Source organism: Thermobia domestica, chromosome 3, assembly GCF_964235325.1.
Source record: "Thermobia domestica chromosome 3, izTheDome1.hap1.1, whole genome shotgun sequence".
In the NCBI taxonomy this organism is placed as follows: Eukaryota; Metazoa; Arthropoda; class Insecta; order Zygentoma; family Lepismatidae; genus Thermobia; species Thermobia domestica.
Window position 1 is genome coordinate 170,742,726 of NC_137456.1, and position 21,404 is coordinate 170,764,129.

The 21,404-nt window shown below is 34.9% G+C and overlaps 1 protein-coding gene across 1 annotated transcript in view; it reads left to right on the forward strand.

The window, feature by feature from the left end:
* LOC145682022 (cholecystokinin receptor-like) overlaps positions 1–21,404 on the forward strand; it is a 439,911-nt gene that overhangs the window by 342,323 nt on the left and 76,184 nt on the right. The window lies entirely within an intron of this gene.

Consider the following 21,404-nt stretch of genomic DNA (forward strand, 5'->3'; position numbering starts at 1 on the left):
TAATTTACCTTGTATGATTCATTTTTTTCTGTGCACGTTACTTGTGACACGATATGAACCATACTTGTATTTTCAGAATACAGAAGGTCTGTCCTATTCATACATAATTATGATTCAGCCATGCTTCCATTTCTGTGTAAGATTTTTTTTTCACTTTTGTTCTTACTACACTCTTAAAAATTTTCTTGCTCAGAAATGAGAAAAATGCATGTTCAAAACAAAATAAGTAATTTTTACTCATATTTGAGGAAAAATGTCTCATTATTTCCAAATGTGTTTTCATTTATGAGCTCAAGGCAAATTTTCAGGTTCCCATTTATGAGATTTTCTCACTTCTTAAAAATGAGAATGGAATAGTGCGTGATTTTCAATATCATAGATGATTTAAAAAACAACGATAACAATCTTACCGAAATAATATTACTATGTTTTACTAGGGGGTAATATTATTAGGGCTTAATTACTATTCAGGAAAGGAGATAAAGGATTTCAGCTGCAGCAGAGTGCGAATGGATATGAGTATGAAGTAGGTGATGCAGCTGAGGTGGCGTATGAATACACGTCATGTGACAGCGGCGAGGAGCAGCGTACATATCAACTTTCGAACGTAAGTTTGGGTGAATTGTAAACACTACCATAGACTAAAAGTTACTGTAGTATACTGTAGTATAGTAAAAGTACTGTAGTGTAGAACCCTGACCCCCCCCCCTCATACAGGTTATATAGGCTATAGCAGTCAGGTTGGCTCTTTATGTATCAAAGCTCAGTACTCAATTTACATAATAACGAGTGCAGCAATAACAAGTGAAGGCGGGTTAGAGCCCCGTAGGACACGTTATTTTCTATATTACAATAGAACGGGGAGGCATGTCAATGTTTTACACCCTTCGTCATTCGTTATAATGTGCAAAATAGCTTATGCACGGAAACAAGGAATACATAAGTCATCTGTGTAGTTAGAAACAGCGTTACAAAAGTGTGATTTATCATTATGGAATTGTAATACAAAGGTACTTTGTACTGATCACCTAGCATAGCTTGGCGCCTCCGTTCTTTCACTAAAAGTAATCGTTTTAGTGACACGCGTTTGCTGGTTATTTATGACATAGTACTGTACGCATTTGCTCTTGATTTAACGTAGAGGCTGCGGTAGCTCAGTGGTAGAGCGCTAACCTCTGGTGCGATGAGGCCCTTGGTTTGATCCCAGGTTTTCCAGCTCGCGGCAAGTGGGCTTGCTGGTGGATAAACACAGTGTGCATGGGTTCTCTCGGGGTTCTCCCATTTCTTCCCACTTTCTTCATTCCACTATTTTTTTCATTCTCATTATAATCGTCTCCTTTAGCCTATCCAACACAACTGTGGGAAGTAAAACTGAAAGATTCCATTTTTTTTTAATTTGACGTCCCACGATTGTGCTCCAAGGCCAAGAGAGACAGTGATAGAGATGGATAATAATGGTGTAATGAAAATGTGGACGTACGTTTCTTGGCAGTTTTTGCATGGGTTTGTGACCTTGTTTCCAATCTGAATTGAATCCTTAGCAGTAGAGTTTCAGCACATTTATGAGGGGCACAAACTGTCGCATTCCCCTGCAGTAATGAAGAAGGTGGAAGGTAGGGGGTGATTCCTGGAGCTCCGGACCTTCCCCGAAATCGCTACTTTTATGTAAATTTTATCTAATTTTAGGTACAATTTTACATGTTTTAATACAATTTGTCCTCGTATTGAACTTGGAGCATCTCCGAAATAAATTCCTGCGTGCGTTTCTTGTAGGAGGAAACTGAAAAATCCTGGAAAAACCCACGAACACGGTGTTTTTCATGTAGGTAACTTTTTTTATGGTAGAGAAGTAGGCATATTGGACTGCGATAACTCAGTGGTAGAACTAAACTTCGATGCATGGGGTCCCTAGTTTGATTCCACCTCCGTCAAGTGGGCAGTGTGAGTAAACATATTATGTATGTTTGCTCGGGATTCCCTCACTTTCTTCATTACAGCATTTTCGCTCATGATCATCATAACATCTCCCTGAGCCTCGTAGCATAAGCGTGGGACGTTACACTCCAGCAGAAATTGTTCTGTTATTCTGAAGTAGACGGATAATTCTTGAATCTGAATTATCAAGAAATTGGTATAATGTTGGATCAAACGGGACAATCTTGAGTAAACCACGTCGATGAAAAAGAAAAGTCTTGAGAAAGTGGACAGTGATGAAAAGAAAAATGTTCAACTGTCTGATGCAGTAGGAATAAGTAACGCACCTAAAATACAAGTCATCGTGGTATTCGTGGAATTTTCATGAATTGAAGTGAAAATTAAAATGTTATGTTTTAAAAAATATCTATAACTGTAGGTGTTTATTTAATATAAATTCTGGGTGTACTAATAGTTTGAATTTTTTTGCAGGTTTATATTTTGTTTATATTCTTTTCCGTCTTCTCGTATTTGAGAACCCTGTTTCTGTGCACCGTTCCTCGCTTTTGAGGGAGATATTTCTCAAATCTTTTTGAGAAATGTGTTTCTCAAAATTGGGGCTATACGTCTCATTTCCTCAAATGTTACTTTCTCAATTTTAAGAAAAAATACATTTTTTCTCAAATTTGAGAAAGCATTTGCACCCTCAGAAATGAGACATAATTCCTCGCATTTGAGTCATTATTTCTCAAAATGATTTGAGAAAATCGAAATCTCACTTTTAAGAATGTATTACTCGGTGCACAGATAAGAAACGGATGTTCTCAAATACGAGGAATATTTTCTCGAATTTAAGAAACCATTTTTAACAGTGTATGTTCACTTTTCCCCGAATTACTCTGCTGTAAAACCTGTCTGGCGAAATCGAACACGACGCACAAAAATTTCCGTTAAAGGTTTTAAGGTTAACGAAGGTAGGTCTATGCTTAGAAAAATTAAATAATGTACATACATATAATGGACATAGTGGGATAAAATAAAATGTACATACCGTATTCTGTTACAGTATTTATTTATTCCATGAATTAATACACATAAAACTTACAGTGAACAGAAAAAAGGAAAAAACGAACTACATACATTTTTCAAGGCCAAGACGAACAGTAGATGCTATGACCTTTCCGGCGCTCCTCTCTCTACTTTTGTCTCCCTTTTGATCTATTTTGTCCGGGGTGATTCTTTTAAAACTCACGGATTTCATTTGAGCCTGAAATTCCTAAGAAAATTCCGATTTTCATGCGGTTTGTGGCAAATAAACAAGAAAGGATGGGAAATTTATCGGACTATGTGTACTGGTTTAATTTCAAATATTTCGTTATTAAGGACTGTATTTTTCTTGAAACGAATGTTTAAATAGGTTATATTTTAAATAATATAATTGTAGATGTTTAGTTAATATGTACTAATAATTTGAATTTTTTGCATGTTTATGTTTTTTTTTATACTCTTTCCCCTTCTCCTTATCGTATTTGAGAACCCTGTTTCTGTGCACCGTTTCTTGCTTTGGAGAAAGATATTTCTCAATTTTTTTGAGAAATATGTTTCTCAAAATGGGAGTTATATGCCTCATTTGCTCATATATTCCTTTCTCAATTTTAAGGAAGAATACATTCTCAAATTTGAGAAAGCATTTGCATCCTCGGAAATGAGACATAATTCCTCGCGTTTGAGTCATTATTTCTCGAATTGATTTGAGAAGATCGCAATCTCACTTTTAAGAATGTATTACTCGGTGCACAGATAAGAAACGGATGTTCTCAAATACGAGGATTTTTTCTCGAATTAAGGAAACCATTTTTAACAGTGTAGCTGCTGCGAGGAGTTATAGTTTTTGTAAAGCAAATATTCTAACAAATTGAAGAGTTAATTTTCACAAAGGTTGTTCATTTCTCACCGAAATACACTTTTCAAGGGCTTGTTTGGGATAAACTCTTTCGAAGTATATAAAAAAGGACTCATCCAGATTGTTTCATAGTTGTACATATAAACTTATCAGATTTAGATAAACTTCTTACCGGTACCAGATTCTTAGCAGATTTGAAATTGTTATGAAAATATAAGGAGGAGAGAAAACACGGCGCTGCTGAAGTTTGTGTTCTGGCTGTCGAACAAAATGGAACTGTTTTCTTCTGAAAATAAGTAACTTACTTTGAAAATGTTACTTGATTGTTTACCCCACACTTTGAAAAACAGATTTTCTCCTTGAATTTCTAACGTGTCAGTTCGTTCAATCCATTGTTTCACAAGATAGATGATTTGTTCTTCGGCATACTTACTGTATATTGTCACGAAACATATAATTTCAAATGCACATGCAACAATAGCCACTTTAACTTCCGAGATGGGTGACATGGAAATTTTTGTTATAGATTATTTGACATCATTATTTATATCCTTTTCCACAACGGAGACAGTCATGCATCATTGCCAGGAGGATGAATCACTTACCCTTTTGTTATTCTACTTTCATATGACATTGAAAGAAACTCTAAACTGACAACATGAATCATTTCAGGGTCCCGAGTCTATTTATATTAGAAACTTCAAATTCTATTTATGAGGATAACTTGCTGGACGTTAAAACTTGCGAACGTTCTGTTTATGCTCTTCAAGCAATAACCTTGAGGCTAGAAGTGGTTGATTTCTCCCATCTCCATTTGAATAGGGGTTAAGGGAGGATAATGAATTTGCTGTTCAAATACTGAGTCGACTCCAAAACGTTCTTTATCCTTATCTCTTACTGTTTTTGCTCTGTGGTGGTGAACTCCAAATCGAAAATGGATAATTGCTACCACTTCCTGTTTGAGTAAAGCGTAAACCGATACATGAAACAAATATCTGTGAACATGAATCAATTCCAAATTGACGACTTGTTGCTATATCATACCACTTTTGCTCTAAGGAAATCCATAGTGATATTGGCAATTGTACATGTAGTAAATATTCACTAGTCTTGTTTTAGTAGAGAAACGCAGGTAAAGATATTATATTTTCTTGAAATGCATAACATACTTTGGATGTCTAAAACATAATTACTTAAACCGATGGCATTCGTGAGTAACGTAATTATAATGAATCTTACCTATAAAAACGAAACATTTATACTGTGACCCCCATAATAGGGACTTGGAACAAAATAATAACAAATAATAATTCGATAATAACATATCTCAATAATTCCCATTAGACAAACCGAATAGAAACCGTAGTTAATAGCGTAAATACCCTGCACCAAGCTTCAATAGTATAAGACATCAACATATGAATGCGTCCAAATTCTAGTTCACCTTTATAGTTTCATCTTTCATTCTATGCCCTGAATGATTTCAAAAGTGAATTCACGCGAAACATAACCAGTCCTTCTTCCTGTGTCTTTAATATGTACACTGATGTCCAAAATTATTGTCGCATGTCTATAAATATGTTGCTGTTGGAATACAATTTGATAAGAAATTCGCCCAGTATTTCTTTGATGTTAGTGTATGTGTATAATCGGCAAAGACATGTATGTGACAAATTTCATGTCAAAAGAGCAGAAATAAGGACAATAAAACAAAAATAAAACTTTCTTGTCCTTTAGCAACATTTTGTTTTACTTATTCTAATTTTCGCATTTATAATTCTTTTCCTACGAAATTTACCACAAATATGCATTTCCAGATTATACACATAGTGTCAGTATTAAAAGTATCCTGCAAACTCATTATCAAATTATATTCTTATAAGAAGACAGTTATAGATATGCGATAATCATTTTTGATAGTTATAGACATACAATGCAGAATGTCTTTCAATGATTGTTTGTTTGTTGCTTTTACTCTCATTTTACTGGCTGTAGCCTCTTACCATTAAACGATCATCGTTTTGTCATAAAGAAAGTCTTTTTGTTCAGTTGTCAAATAAAAGATTAATTTGTAGCAAGTCCCAAGACCTTCTATAACCTCCACATGGCCAAATAGTTGGTGCAACCAGTGTCTTATATTAATTGATTGATGAATTCTAGCAGTGGTCGGCCTCTAACAATCCTAGCCTCGACCGTTCTCCTGATAACGATTACAGTGTTATTATCTCTATCGTGTCTCAGAATGTGATCTATCCAGGAAGTATTTTTTCCCTTAAGATTTTACACAATCACGTTCTTGACTCTCCAGCACTCCTCAATATCTCTTCGTTACTCGCTTTGTCAAATGTAACCTACACTACATAAATTCGTAAGAAAATATGTATGGAAGGCTATAGATCCGGAGACTATAAGGTCACCCACACTTTTTGAGGATTTTATATTTAGTGAGGACTTTGAATAATGAAATTACCTTTAATAAAGCTAAATCATAAAACTTTACCGACTTTACATAGTATGGTACTAATAAAACATACAAAATTAAGTTCAAGGCTAAGAACTCTATATAACACAAGAATGTAATATTTATACAATTCTGAAAGAAATTTGTATTTAAATATATGAATCATTCAATTGGAGCAATATATATATATATATATGATTCCAATATGAGCTAATTATGATTCAAATGCCTAACCCTAAGAAGGTTAGTTCGGAATTTACACGGTTGTGGAAGAAAAAAATGTGCCATTCATAAGTAATAGTTAACATCATACAAAATACCCATATCACAGTTCCGTTGTGTGTTCAAATATCAGTGCATATATGTACAAGCAGAATATCTTTGAATGAATTTTTGTTTCTTGCTTTTACTATAATTTTAGTGGTTGTAGCCTCTTACGACTAAAACGGGTCATCACATGTGCATATATGAACTGTAACACAACCCAGGTAATTTCCAACATACGTCGGTAACACCAGTACACGAATGTCGCTGTCTTTCTCTTCTTTCTGCCATAGAGTATTACACTTCAGACAAAGGTCTTAATAAGGTTCTTGCTGAGAAGATGCGAATGTTCTTGGAGTTAATAGGACGCCTTTCCCGTTGAAGGCAATCTTTGCCAGGTGTATGCCAGTTTCATTTTCCACCTAGGCTCTTCCATCTGATGTTATTTTGCTTCAAAGGTAGGCAAAGGAGTTCACACTTTCAAGTAGATCTATTCTTAACCTACAGCTAGCCGTTGTGTTATGTTTGCTCACTGTGTTTATCTTCGGTCTCTCTATTAAGTTTCATGTTATAACCAGAATTGAGAGTAGTCAAAGTATCATAGATAATTTACTTTAAAATATCAGGTCATTTGTACATTTGAAGATGAGAATGCTTCTTTCGTATGATGACTAAACTTTAAGAACCGATACTAGACTGCAACTTACATTAGACTTATTTTGTGCCTAGTTTCCCTCCGAAACTTAAAATTAATTATTTCAAATCAGGAGCCTTAAAGTTGTTACTACCGAAGAGTTGATATAAATTACTTTTAGAAGTAAATATTCACAGAAGACAGATACACTCAAACTACAATGTAAAAGTACGTAAGTAGGATTAGAATTTTGTTTTCCTTTCAATATAAGGCTGTATGAGACGTTGATCTACAGCCTTACATAGAACCTGAACCAAATGAGTTCCCGCAGGGAACCGAGCCTGTGTTTTCTGCGCATACGCCAATCAAATACCGACGGAAAATATAAGTATCAGTAGTTCCTTGACTCTAAACTGAACTGGAAGACACTATTTGTAACAAGGAAAGAAAATGACAGACAGATTAAGCCATTTATAGAATATAGCTTAAACCAGTTGGGGTTTAAAACAATCCACTCTTATCAAAACTGACAAGACGTTCCTTAGTCACACATTACTGGTATTGATTTTCAAAATAAACTACAGATTTCAGAATGTACTTCCTTAGGAATTGCATACTACATTGTACTGCCTAACCAAGCTACTAATTAATTGTATAACACAATCGATTTCCTTCCTAGTACACACATATCTTTAGAAATTATGAGGTATCTATGTAGACAAAAATAATTAGACTATAAGGAAATCCTAGCCAACTAACGAAGTTAGATTTACACTAACCTGTAAATTGCATAATGACATTATATATATATATATATATATATATATATATATATATATAATTCATTCACAATATTGTCTTCCTCGCAGTTATTTAATTCGCATGAAATTGATGAAATTAGAAATAAATAAATAAAACAGTGTCTCATCCATCGTATTGTATTTTGTAATATAACAATCAAATAAGAAAACATACGGAGTATCTCATTTACATTCATTTGCTTATTCCGTGTCAATAATTGCATACGAATGGCTTACAACAAAATTTATTTCAAAGGCACTTGCAAACCGCTCTTAGCATGATTTTACTTACACTGCTGCAAACTGTGAAACTATAATATTAGAAGTTTATACAATACTTTATATAGAAAAGAAAAGTTTTTGTTTTAACATTCATGATTATGCTCTTAATATAGATGGTAAATGAACTGGGAGACTAAAGAAGTAACTAGCGAAATGAAAGGTGCGATCAGAAAGAAGAGGAAATCCTGAGAAATCCCAAACGTGCAATCTTGTTCACAGAATTTTAGCAAGCGGAAGAATTTCAAACTTGTAAATTGTTATCGTTTCATGAGTCTTGGATATCTTAATTGTACTTCTCTAATTTTTCATAATATTTTTTGAAAGAGGTTTTGCGTGTGTCACTACTGTTTACTTTAAGATGATTACAAAACGATATAGATTAAAGCAGAAAATTTAATCAGTCAATTTTAAAACTCTCCCCGCCTTATGCAGAGTCGTTTTGACGTTTGATTAGCGTCATACTAAATGCCTGACTACTGCAAGAAACATATGTTAGTCGAACCCTTTAGTATGGCACCAATCATGCTTCAGAAAGACTCTGCATAAGGCCCTCCTTGTTCACTCTAGGCTCGTAACTACGAGATGGCCTAGGGCAGAGGATCCCGTCATCACTTGAATTTTGCTGCAACATTCAGTCGTGTGTTGGTATGTATGCAAAGTGAACTCAAAGCAGCCCTCCCAAAAAATTATCAAGCACTCCATGTCTTAAGCTTTATGTGTCCTGATGTACTCGCAGATAAAATTCCACGAACATATTAGTAGGGGAATGAATAAGTGAAAAGTTGCAATCCGTAGGCTTTTCTTTGCTATAAGTAGTAATCATTGTTTTTGTGATTCTCAAAACTGGTTTTAACAGAAAATTGCGTTTGCCACCCGTCAATTTCTTGGAGTCATCAGAAATCAAAGATGGCGGACAAGATGGTTGCCCAAAAAGGAAGTAAGTTCACATCGCGTACACTTTCCTTTTCTACAAGTAGCAATCATTATTTAAATGATTTTTAAAACTTGTTTTAACAGAAAGTTGCGTTTGCCACCCGTCAATTTCTTGTAGTCACCGGAAATTCAAGATGGCCGCACAAAAGGGAAGTAAGTTCAAATTGGCATATGGCATCAAGCGTGGTGTCGATTTTCATGCTTTTGTGGCTGTTGAATTAAAAAAATTATGTTGAAAATGTTATGAGACATACACAATGTAAGGTATTTACATGATTGGAAAGGACATCAAGGAAATTAACATATAAACAAGCGAAAAATGTTATTACATTTTAGTAAACTAAATTTAAGGTATTTAAAAACATCAAATCTCAGCAATAACATGTATTCCAAATGCAGTATAAGAAATTTTCTTTAGTATAAGAAATACTGTAACTATGTTGTTTAATCGTAACAATGTCTCAAGTTTTAAATTTCCAATATGTATATACATAGAGTGTTTCAAAACAACACTGACAACGTTTGGAAGGTGATTCCTTACACCAAGATAAGACAAAAAGTATAGACCGACCTGGGTGCACAAATACTTCCTTCAGGAATTATAGGCTGCCGAAAACTTGAAAAAAAAATTTAAATGTCCATAGCTCCAATACTATGGGACCTACCGTAGTCGGGTCAAGACTTTATTTAGAAACTAGTATGTGCCCTATCCAAATATCCATGTTTTAGAATCCTGCGGTACTTCCGTAATAATTTTTCTAGAGGTAGTTGGTGAGTACTTCAAATTATATGCCCGTAGCCAAACTTCTCTATAAAAATTGTTGTGTTAGTACAGCAGGATTCTGAACCATGTATTTTTGGATAGTGCACATATTAGTTCCTAAGTGAAGTCTTGACCCGACTTCAGTAAGTCTCATTGTTTTGGAGCTACGGATTTTTAAAGTTCTTTATATACATATTCGGCAGCCTATAACTCCGAAAGGATGTATTTGTGCACTCAGGTTTGTCTATACTTTTTGTTTTATTTTGTTGTCAGCAATCACCTTCCAAACATTGTTGCTTTGAAACACCCTGTATATACATATATTATACGAACTGATGTAAGAAGCGTTCATTTTGAGTTGTTGGGTTCATACATTCAATACGATACCAGAATGTTTCTATATAATTAGACCACCAAGTACCGGTATTCCTGTATCATAACGAACGTAATAATATAACTTTACTTATTTAAAGAAACGAAAGGCTTTACTTCACTTCAGTTATTTTGACAATTGTATTGAAATCGTCTGGATATCAATCTTAACAAGTAGGATGCCAACGAACTTTATGTAAATAATACAATACTTGAATGTATAATTTGAAGACCTTTCCTGAACGAATTCAAGGAGCAAATGCTTAATATCTTGCAGAAAGGAAGGGAATCCCTCTACATCAATTTGAGCTTGCATAAAATATCTTCTTTCAAAATCTTTATAGATATGTTTTACATTGTCATCAATTATATGCTGCTCATCTTCGTGATTTTTAAAGGAAAGCTAATGTTTGAATGATGTCATTAAAGATCCTAATACAGCTTCAAAAGTTATTTTATTTAGTTGCAAACATCGATTGTAGTGCTTTCTCTTCAACACAGAAAATGCTGTTGTTTCTGACACTATACCATCCTCTACCCAGTGGTCTTCAAGGCCTGAACTGGCATAGTGCTCCTTAGGGGTGGTCAAATAAACCAATATCAAATGAAAGAAACCTAGTAAAGAAATAAAAAAAATTGTTTCATTTGATGGGAGTCACATCAACATTTTTAATTTTGAGTAAAGAGCTTCATCAAAAGTTATCACATCATTTTGGTTTATTTTCTTATAGATCATGTTACACCTGGTAACGACAGTCCATAATGTGTCATACTCGTGAGCTGGATTAGAGATTATTGGATACTACTTTAAAGGAATTTTGAGCTGTTCACCTTCTGCAATACACTGGTTAAATACTGTTCATGATGGCACTACATTCTTTACATCATTTTCTTTGCATGATAGACTAAAGAGCCAAGCCAAGTCCTGATTTGGTGGAAACACTGATATACACCACCTTATACAGAGTAGTTTTGATGTATGATTAGTCATACTAAAGGCCTGACTACTGCAGGAAACATGTTAGTCGAACTCTTTAGTATGGCACTAATCGCGCGTCAAAACGACTCTGCATAAGTCCCATAGTCTTTAACAGAATAGTTAATATTTTTCTTTGGAATTGTGTGTTTTGATTTTGAAAATGTTTAAAGTCTCCAGACACGCTTTTCAAAGTGCTACTTTTTCCCAGTGGCAAAAACAAAGAGACAACACTAGGTGAACATTCTTGATATGCAACAAAGTGTGGCATGAAATGTTTTTCTTCCATCTAATGTGTTCTCTAAAATGTCAATATCATCTGCTGCATAATTAACCGATTTGGTACAAGATTCTGAGGAACCCCTACTTCAGTTTCTAAAAGCATATTCACAGTTTTTTTTTCTGAAATAGTAGTGTCAATACGCCGAATCACATCATAAGTAACACAACTTCCAGTAGCATGTAGTGTGTTAATTAGCTTCTTTGATCTGCTTGATGAACAAGTAGGCATGTGCTAATATGTTTTGGAGTTATTCTTTTCCTTTTCGAAGATGCATAAATAATATCTTTATCTAATTAAACTATCTGTCTGTTAATTTTGGTTGTGGGAGGTTCACCTTCAAACATTTTATCGTCATCTTCATCAGATAGAAGAACTCGAAGAAACATATACAGGATTTCCTTTTCGAAGGTGCATAAATAATATATTTATCTAGTTAAACAATCTGTCTGTTAATTTTGGTTGTGGGAGGTTCATCTTCAAACATTTTATCGTCATCTTCATCAGATAGAAGAATTCGAAGAAACATATACAGGATTTTCTTTGCAGAAGTTTCGTTTTAACGTAGAATTGTTTTTTTTTTTCAGCATAGAATATGTTCTTAGTATCAGAAACAATTTCTTGAAAATTTGTTATTGAGCCAACTTCATCCATGCCACCTTCTACAGCTTTAATTGTACTTAATTTTCTTGGGAAGACAAGCGCAGGGAGATTTCTGCATATTTGTTCTTGAAATTGTATATTGTTTTCGTAATATTTGAATAACATTTTCTTCACATCTTTGTTACTAACTGTCACATAAACGCCAAGCTTTTTTCCTTTGTCATTTGGTTATACCTGTATGATAATTATTTTCTTCTGTAAATGTTTCTAACATGAAATCTTCTTTTCAGCTCAGTAGCTACCCCACATAATATAGTGTTTGTATGAGTACCAGTGAGTACCATATGTGAAGTACAAGTAGATTCCATAGTATTATTCAATTTAAATGCCCTCTCTTCATTCCTTCGACAGGTTGAATGATAGTGTGCTCCACTGCAATCAGGTCTTCTGTACCTATTCGACATCGAAATAGTTCTCTGGAGTCTGCAAGTCAGCGAATAGTGGAGGCACATTCAAATGTTAAATCTGGAGATAGTCGTTTGCCATCTTCTCTTTTCGGACAGAAAATACAAAGCTGAAAATCAACGTTACGGACCGCATAGGATTTCGCAGGTTGAAAAACCTCTTAACCTGTAGTTAGAAACCTATCATCTTGACTCTCTCCTTTCGCCTTTCTTGAGTTTATCTTTTCTTGTTTCTTCATCAACCGATCAATATGGTCTTGGTGTCTAAAGACAGTCTAACAATGCATCTTTCTAGGTGTTGAATCCGCATAAAAAAAAAAATGCGACAGCTAACGCCGTGCAGTTAGGCAACCCAATATACACTTTCTTATACCATAATCGTGTCTGCTAAAGACATCCCCTCTCTCCTCTCCTTTCTTCTCACCCATACTAAACTTAGCTAACAACACGAACGCACTTCTAATTTTAAATTACACATGTATTAGTATCGAAAAAATGAAATAACAAAACCGAGACGAAACAAGATTCATAAGTTGATTAAGGGAGAAACTGAAACACATACAATGAAAAATTCAAACAAATGGATGTCTATTACACAGAGGTTCAGAAATGAGGCAGAGAAAGAAAGAGAGAGAGAAGGCGAGAGAAGAAAAAAGAAAAGGGAGAACAGATAAAATGTGGAATTTAAAACTTAAGAAGAAAATAAGCGAACATTATAAAGTTCCGTTCCCAGAAATCCAACAGTAATATAGAAAAACAGTTCGTTTTTATATTTTTTAAAGAACTATTCGAATATATAGAAGATGCTTGAAATTCATTATGTCTTTTTCATAAAGGAGAGCATACGCAATTTCCAGTAGAACTGTAGATCTCACAAGCACATCTAAGATAATGTCAAATGTTTAACACACATGCTTTGTTTCCGCGTGGTTCGGTTTTAAATTCATTAGTGTTTATTGGATGTACTGATGCAAACCACATTCCAATAAACCCAGTAGGTAGCGTAGGTCATATCTTCCATTCCAAACTACTAATGTACAATAAACAGAAAAAAAACGAAAAGAAAAAAGAAGAAAGAAACAAGATAAATTTTTATGAATGCTTTTTATTGGTAATTTTTTATCAGAAATATCCTAAATTAAAAGTCCAAACCCTATCATAATAAAATGTTACAAATGTTCAAATGGAAAATTGGATGTTCCTTATAGATGTAGGAGACCTTGCATGTTTCAAATTTCAACATGAATATATCACATTGAATTATAGGATGGAAACAAATTTGTGTCGAACTATTTTAAATAAAATTTTGTTTTCAAATAACCAAAGAGGTTGCCATTTTCTAGTCTTTTCCGAAGATTTATCTGTTCCGAAGATCCAGCATCACTTTCATCTCTTGCGGATATAACGTTGTAATTTGCACAGATAGAATGAACACGCTAGAGCTCAAACGGATCATAGTGTCAGTCGTATGATATGGGTTCGCTTATGGACCACCACTTGGTCGAGGATTCAAAACCGTAGTGACCCGGTAATTTGACTGAGACGCGGAAACCCAGATGATAAAAAATATATTTTGCTTATTCCCTTACGTTTAAATAGTATTTCTTTCAGATATGACCAGGACTTGAGATGTTATCCCCAGAGCACAAAGCTCGACGCTGAAGTTGCCAGTTAATTACATTTTCCAGACCAGGTTTATCGGTCTCTTGCTCAGTTTTAACTTTGGAACATGTACACGCACATCAAGTGCGTATGTGTGTGAGTGAGAGGGGGGAGAAGTAAAAGATTCAAAGACAGGATAGGGAAATGTCAAGAAAGGGAGAGGGAGAGAGAGTGAGCGTGAGTGACGAATATAAATATGAAACCTACTTATCATTACAGCGTATGATGAACACACAGACTATGTATTCGAATTCTCGCCAGTGATGCTTTGTAAGTTCTCCAACAGAAGATAAATCTGTCTTTGCAGCCATTATTTTACGCGAAAAAGTTATGCTACCTGAAGGGGAATCGAACCCAGATTTTCCGCTTAGAAGTCTGGTACTTTACCACTACTCCAGCGGTCGCCTTACTCCAACTTTGTCCAACAAATGATGTAATATTTCTTTCTGAGAACGATAGCAGGTAAAGTGTTTACTGCAGATCAATGAAGTGTTTCGAATGTCTGGGAAATCCCTTGCCCTTTCCCAACCCACATTTGCAAATCGCCTCTATCATGATAAAGCTGTTTGGTTCCACATTCTTAAGCATTGCACGTATAATATGAGAAATCTATTCTTCACTATCACTTTGTAAAAAAAGCAACTTCGGCATTAACAGGAGTCGAACCTATGCCTGACAGTTTTATTAATTGTAACTCCATTACGTTACCGCTACACTATCATGCTAGCTGAAACTCTAAGCGAAATATTACTTACTTTAGGCTTGTTCTTTGGAAAGATCCAGCTTCTTCGTGTAAGTTTATTTGCACCTAAGTGCACAACGAAATTTATTTGTTTGATGGTCTAGAGAGAAATTATTGCCCACCAGTAAAAGAAACAACTCGTATATCCTCTGATAGGACCACAGAGTGTTGTTCTTAGTAGACTTCATGTTTTTTTGTAAACTAACCTAATCAATTTGAACCCACGGCAAAAAAAAAAAAAAAACGCATTATGACTCAGCATACGTGGAAGAATTTGTAGAGTTTGCATTGTAGATTTCCTTCTTCAGAAATGAACATATATTTTGCATCGCGTGACTACACGGAATAAATTTAACAATGTAGACAGACGATTGTGGAAATAGAAGCATGCAATGTGAGACCATTATCAGGTGGCTAAACCATATATTTTATTATGAACAAAGCCAGCCATTCATTGCTCATTAATGTAAAGTTAGCAAATTTGTAATGTCGGTTTTAAAACAACGATATAGATATATAGTTTTATACTTCTATAAAATACATGTTTAACAACGTGTACTAGTAATGATCAGAAACGACGTGATTCTCGTAATTGCAACATTTTCTTTCTTTTAAAATGAAGAGTTGTACGCTAAATTTTCATCGGCTGAAATGTGAATTTACGGTACAAAATATGTATTTCATTTTTAATATAACTATTATTATTAGTTTATTTTACTAACCTGTAATATAAAATTCTCAACATTAGTTATTCTTTTGAATTTCTTAATATTTATTGAATTTATTCTTTTGTGACTCCGTTTGATCAAAAGATACTTCTCAACGTGGCAACTACTTAACAGGTTTGTCGAGCACCCTTATTCGATTGTCCAGGGATTTGTGCTCTGTTGTTATGTAAGCTAGCATATCAAAGCGGTAATATTTGTTTGTTACATACAAGCAAAACGTTCCTATTAACAGGTCGAAAACAAACGTGCATAACTTTAGACCTTCCCGATAAATCCTAGCCGAGAATTGGCTAGTAGGCGTTTAGATCTGGTGCAAATTCTCTATTTTTGAAATTCGGTGTCACTAAATGTCTACTTCTTTGCAGACACACTCCGACAGACACACACATTATTATTTCCCAGCCTTAGTGCACAGGAGCTTATAGTTTTACTCTAGATGTGTATGTGACTGGGGTTTATTTGGTACTTTATTTCTCTAGCCAGATATAAAACAAAATTCGTGGGCAAATATGCCATCGTCTAAGCAATAGGATCAATATATGTGGTGGCCGAAGTCCGCCAGGAAGAAGTTCAGCTCAGTTGGGCTCTCCCTGTACGTAGTACTTTATTTCTTCGTAACCAATGGCTGGATCTGAAAGAAATTTGGTGTGCTCCCTCGTAATTATTTGGAAAGCCACTTTTCGATTCCAGATTGAAGCTCAGGTCGTTCGGATCACACGTTATTGTGTAAATCTAAGTCTCATATAGTCTCGTTGCTGAATGAAACGCTAACCTCAAAACCAAACAAAACAAAATTTGGTAGACAAGTAGCGCATTGTCTAAGAAATAATGATTGTTTAAGGAAAATGCAACAAGCGACTTTTTCGTTCCATAGCTATAATTTAAATAATAGTTTGTTTTTAGTATTTTATTCTTTGTCTGTCCACAACAACTGAATCATATTCCAGTTTGGATAGATATTGATACAATGGTGTCAGAAACAGAAATTACAGTCAGCGAATAAAAGCAAAACTCTAAATGATTGTGGATTACATTGTATCTTCCCTGGACACTGTATGAAAGGGGATGTGGAACTTAGTAGATATGGAAAGTTTAGATTATAATGTAATTAAAGGACATCAAAGAATTTGTGTAATAAACTTTTTTTTTAAATTTAGCGTTTATTTATACGTCCAGGCTATATGAGACGAGGACGTAAAACTTAATATGGAATCCGAACTATAAGGTCCCACGGAATTGTATTGTCTGTGTGTGTTTTGTGTTACAATTCTTTTAAATATATATAACGGGCAAAATAACCTGCTCATTTTGGAGTGTACTAATGTTTTTGGAGAAGGGAAATCAGGAAGAGGAAGACCAAGGATGGAATATCTAGATGTAGTTACGAAGAAGAGGCCTTATCAAAGTATAAAACAGCTCTCTCAAGCGAGAGAAAAGTTTTAAAATTTCCATGTTGCCCACCAACCTATGGTTGAGGTGAATAATAATAAAAAGAGTGTTTTTGTCTGGGCGGAATGTGTCTTTCTATTGTAATTTTGAAGTCCATTTGACCGCATGTTGGGTCGTGACGTCAGAATGGTTGTATATATATTTACCACTGTCCATTGGAAAATAACCTGCAAATTGTAGTTGCATAAATATCGGTGGTAAGATAGTTTGCCACATTTTTAGTAAAGGCAGAGAGGTACTCAACGACCATTGATAATGAGTGACATTATTTATTTTTAGTTCGTTAAGCATGTTTACAAAGTTTTAAAAAGAATCCATGATTACAAAAGTAGTTGGAGGTAAGAACACAATATTACATAATGTAACATAGTATGACAGAGATGGTATTCAACCATGATTGAGTATCGACATGATTTATTTTAGTTCCATCTTCTTATTTAAAGGGTACAAGTATAGTATAAGTAGTAGCCTATAGTAGTGATTACAAAAAATTGTTACAGATAAGAAATGAGAGTGAAAGGAGTCAAAGCAAGTTTTGCATAATGCAACGTTACATTGCTTACATATCAAGATGCTTCTTTTTTACTTCTCTTTCGTACTACAGAATGCAAACCTCCAGTATATGCCATGAAAGAGTAAATACTTCCCTACTTCAGGAAATGTTACTAAATATAGGGTATTAATTTTGTCTGATGCAGAAGTACCTTTTGTACGTATTGCTGTATCTGGTTTTAGCTTACTAGAAAAGTTGTGAATAAGTTCATTTGCTAGAATGCTTCTGAACACTAAATGGCTTATTGGTATCTCTTTGGGATCGTGTAGCAATAACATTTCCTTATACAATATATAACTATTTACAATTGCCGAATGTAACATATAATAAAATAATTTCATCCACCACCTACGCGATTTCCATTGGACTATGGAGTTGATCAAATTTTTCAAAACTATCCATATACTTATAATAGCCCACAATGCTAACTGGACATGACACTTGTTCTCGCTTATCTTCCCTGTTCCTACATAACACACTTGTAATTTCAATAGGATTGTGCGTAGTCCTAGCTACTGTAACATCCTTTTTACCTCTGTCTTTCGACCATATATTGCCCTTTTGGGTGCCACTTCAAATCAAAGGCCCGAGACAGTGCTACCTTATTGTGCCGGTGCTGTGTCATCAGTTATAGCTCAGAATACGTAATAAATAAATGCAACCAAATGGGGATGGAACTGATGCACAACACGGTACTTAACTGTAAAATTGTGGTTGAATTTAAATAAAATTCATAAGGAATAGGAATAAGCACTAGCCTGATAGATCCATCGAGACTGGCGTCGTCCTGGTCATCTGGCACGATGAAAGGTTTGCCGTGAAGGAACCTAGATCATCTGGTAACAGCCAACAACTGGAATTCAATCCTGCTGGACTGCCAGGGGCGTCGAACTCTCTCCGTGATACGTCTCTGGAATAATGCTTCTTTAGGATGTCCTCTTACATCTTCATTACTCTAATCACAACTGACCAAAGTGTCTGCGGCGATGAACCGGCAGAATGGTATTCCTTAAACTTGGAGTCGGTGGTCCTCCAACGGTGGGATCCGCTTCTCTCCGATGATCTTGCACCTGTCTCAACTTCGTGACGAATACCCCTTGTAGTTCTGTTCCTCGTGGTTTTGATCAATTCAAGAATGATGACCCAATCGGGAAGTATCAGGCTGTGCTTGAAGGTATGCGGAAAGGAAAGAAGGAAGCTAGTCGAGTTTATTTAACAAATATGCATTTACAACAGGTGTCTGAGAATGTACACTTCTAGTCAAGGTTTTCTTCAATAAGTTTTCAAAAGTTCATGTTTCTTTATATCAAATACACAGTTACTTCACACCCCCTCCTCGAAACTAAAATACACGAAAATTTTAATTTGATATTAAAACGAAAGAAAAAGAAAGAAAAAAAATATTGAAGAAAGTCCAAAAAAAATGTTAGTTGAAGAGATTTCTTTGTGTAACATATGTATGTTTTGAATTAATCCTTGACCACAAACTGCAAAATGCTGAGTGTGCGTTTCTGAATCAGTTCATATAGTTCACTGGGTAACCTGAAGATATGACGACAGCGTCTCTGGGAAGATGGAAAGTAAGAAAAAGAAAAATAAACATTAGTGCTTGCATAATATCATTGTGAGTGACATGTGTTTTAAAACGTTAGTTTGGAGTTCCGTTAGTGCTCAGGGAAGGGAAATGAAAGGTAGGAATAATACTAAATTTAATTATCACTAATACAGCTCATGAAAACTTAGATACGTATAATAAAACGTAAAATAAAATCATAATCAAATAAATAAATATTTCATGAGTGTAAAATCCAATGTAGACCTCTCTATATATGTATATGTTCCTCTAATGCAAAAAAAAATAACTTCAATATCAAACGTGACTAATACGCGAAAAGAAAAAAAACGGTGTAATACTATCTAGCTAACCAAAGATAGTAAAGTTAGACTGCACAAGAAGAGTACTGATTTCAGTTTGAGAAAAATGAGCTTTAAGTTATTTAGGCTTAAAGCGTCCGTAGACTGGAAAAGAATTCCAAAATATGGTTATAGCCCCATATACTGGCTGTAATCAAACTATATGAAATCAGCACGAGAGAACTATTCACCACATATAACCTACAACCCTAACTAACACATAATTTCTTCTTATCTTCATCTTATCTTCATCTTATCTTCATCTTAAATATTATCCTCTTCGGGCATCGAATGCTGGACATCAATCATGGCATCGAATCCTAGACATCTAAAAGGATGGAGCATGGTTCTTGCAATCTTGACTTCAATCTTCTTACATCTTCTTAATATATCCATCGAAGTAACTATCCATACGCGTGTCGTTGATTTTCTTCATTCTTCACATACTCACATTAAAAAAGAAAAATAAAAGTAAGAAACTTCTGTAGTGATACGCTGTCAAATCGAGTGAAATGGTACAATTCTTGAAGATACCAACGTGTTCCAAATTACGAAGTATTCCAAATTTGAAAGTGTTTCAAATTTTTGAAGTTTTCCAAATTTTCGAAGTGTTCCAAATTTTCGAAGTGTTCCACCGGTGGATTTGGATGCACAATTCAAAACCAAGATAAACTAACTTCTAAGCGTGGCCAGTGCTAAAAGAAAGTTCATCGACCGTCTGCAAGGTGTTCCTATCCACAATCTAATCTTCAAGAAAAATAGTCCACATACAAAGTTACGTGCGAACAGACAGACTGACAGATTCTTCATCAATGGGAAAATATATGGGGAGTAATCGCTGATAAATATCCCAATTCTCTCTATCATAAACACAAAATACGACACGGTTTACGTCATCAAGATGTTCTTCTATAAATATTCTTGTTGTAGCCAAGGCAATTTTGGCAGCTTCTAACTTCGGAAACTTAAATGCTCCAGTTGAAATGTTAGGTAATACAATTGTAGATAGGTCATTTTCCAACTTTAAAACAATTTTTATATGTCTCTCATAAAATCTTCTTGTCTGAATTCCGAAGTCCACATGTCATAATCACATAATTAGCTGGTAAACGATAACCATTGGCAATCTTCGGTTCTCCTGGCTTCAATGATGATATGGTCAAACATTCTTCTAAAAATTCAGATCCAGCTGCGTCTTGAATGGCTTTGTCTGCACCACCTAAGGGAGTTACGGTTTCATTCGTCGGATTTACTAAGGCATCTGCTTTTATGTCCACTATGTTAACTTTATAAATACTAATCTTCTGATTGATGGCAGTATTACAGGCAAATTTCGGTTTTTCTTCTGTAGAATTCTTAACTAAAGTTGCCCAAGTTGGTAGATTTTCGGCAATCACAATATCCTTAATATGAACAGAAGGGATGAAAACTTCTTCTTCCAAACACTGTTTCTTGGGGTTGAAGATCTCTTCAGTTGCTGGTCCTTGATGGCCTTCGCATCTCATCATCTTCTTTTTCATCGTACGGTCTTCCGTGCAGACGTTGATAGGCATCTTTTCGTCAGAGTTTTCAAGGTGGTCTTTCTCTTCCGGGTTTTCTTTCTCATAAAACTTCTTCAATCTCTGGACTGCTATGCTGTCTATCTTGTAAGATCCTCGGGCGGTCTTATACTTAACAAAATATGAATTTGGATTTTCCACACGTTCA